The sequence below is a fragment of the Otolemur garnettii genome, unplaced genomic scaffold (genome assembly GCF_000181295.1).
Source record: "Otolemur garnettii isolate 467f Iridium unplaced genomic scaffold, OtoGar3 scaffold00124, whole genome shotgun sequence".
NCBI lineage: Eukaryota > Metazoa > Chordata > Mammalia > Primates > Galagidae > Otolemur > Otolemur garnettii.
Window position 1 is genome coordinate 3,652,037 of NW_003852519.1, and position 2,058 is coordinate 3,654,094.

Here is a 2,058-nt window from a genome sequence, read left to right on the forward strand (position 1 = left end):
AGTGTCCAGTGCAAAACGGAGTACAGAGAGTAGACAGCGAACAGCAGCTACTGGATTTAGCTAAGCGGGATGGGGAAGATTTCTTTGGGTTTGGAGAAATGGAACTGGAAAGTAAGAAATTAAAAGGAAAATGTTCTTAAAAAAAACAAACCTGTTCGAATTAAGTGACTGTAACTCATTGTAAATCTGTGCCATAAGCATGAAAGTGTCTGGAAGGAATGATGGGCCAAAGGACTTCTTTGACCCTGAGGATAGAGACCAGGGACCATGAAGAACAGAGGTGATGCTGTCAGAGAAGGAAGGAAGGACATTGCAGCCGAGAGCAAATCGGTCTTTATCCTTGAGATACAATGGAATTTTTCACTGTTGGTTGAAAATGTACAGGACACAGGTTCCAGAATTAATTTCTAAGATTATTTCTTCTATAGATGCAATAGAATGAGAAGGTCCATGGCACTGATAGAACCAGAAAGAGCAGATTGTGAAAATCACATTCTTTTGTCTCTGAAATGTATTCCTCACCATGGGTATAATATACAAAAAAAAGTTTTTTTTTTTTTTTTGTATTTTAACCTTTAAGTTTGTTGCCTGTCATGTAATTCTCTTAGGTTATTGTTTAGGACCTTTTTCCCCAGGGCCCATTTCTTAAAGAGGAGACCCCTGACGCCCTGAAAGCACACTCACACCAAACCTGCAGGGTCTCTGAGATGACAAACTCCATGGTCACATTCTCCTTTATCATTTCTTCTCATGGCAAATTTCAGTTATGTTGCACCAAGCAATACTTCAAAGTTTATGGGCTTTACCATGTCAACAATGATCCGTTAATGCACTCTGAGTGGACGATTGCCTCTGCAGCCTGACTAGAGGACCCCCCACACCACACACATGCCCTGCTGAAGTCTGTTATCAGCTCCAGCCATCACGGTGACACTGGCCACTCCTTTGGGTAAATGCTTGAAATAAACATTGTGGGAACTACTGGGTATTTACTCAACGGAAAATATGTCATCTTATCAAAAAGACACCTGCACTCGAATGTTTACTGTAGCATGACTCACAATTGCAAAGATGTGGGAATCAACCTAAGTGCCCATCAGTTCATGAGTGGTTTAATAAAATATGGTATATGTAGATCATAGAGTACAACTCAGCCATAGAAAGGATAAAGTAAGGCCTTTTACAACAGTTTGGATGGAACTGGAGACCATTATCTTAACTGAAATATCTGAAGAAGGGAAAAACACCACGTGTACTCACTATTAGAGTAGAACTAACTGATGAGCACACATGTGCCCAGACAGGTGTAAAACCCAGGGGAACCAAGCAGGGGAGTGGGAAGAGGGGATGTGTGAAAACTTAGCTAAGGGGTACAATGAACACTATCTGGGTGATAGGCACTGCTAAAACTATGACTCAGGCATAAGCAATCTATGTGACCAAAAATAAAGGGTGGCCATTAAGTTCATGTGCAGATTTATGGCCACCCTGTATTTGGTAATACTTTCTTTTTTTTTTGAGACAGAGCCTCAAGCTGTCCGCCTGGGTAGAGTGCCGTGGCATTACAGCTCACAGCAACCTCCAATTCCTGGGCTCAAGCGAGTCTCCTGCCTCTGCCTCCCAAGTAGCTGGGACCACAGGCGCCCGCCACAACGCCTGGCTATTTTTTGGTTGCAGCCGTCATTGTTGTTTGGCGGGTCCGGGCTGGGGATTCGAACCTGCCACCTTAGGTGTATGTGGCTGGCGCCTTAGCCAGTTGAGCTATAGGTGCCGAGCCTGGTAATACTTTCAAAGTAAAACAAAAAGCATTGTGCGATAGATTATTGCTGTATGCCGAAGTTTCTCAACTTTGACATTTGGGGCACTATTGACGTTGGCACTAGGTATTTCTTGTCTGGGGAGGAAGCTGTCCTGTGCACTGTGGGATATTGGACAGTACCCCTGGCCTCTACCTACTGGATCCTGCGCATTGTGGGGTGTCAGGCAGCACCCCTGGCCTCTACCTACTGGATCCTGTGCATTGTGGGGTGTCAGGCAGCACCCCTGGCCTCTACCTAC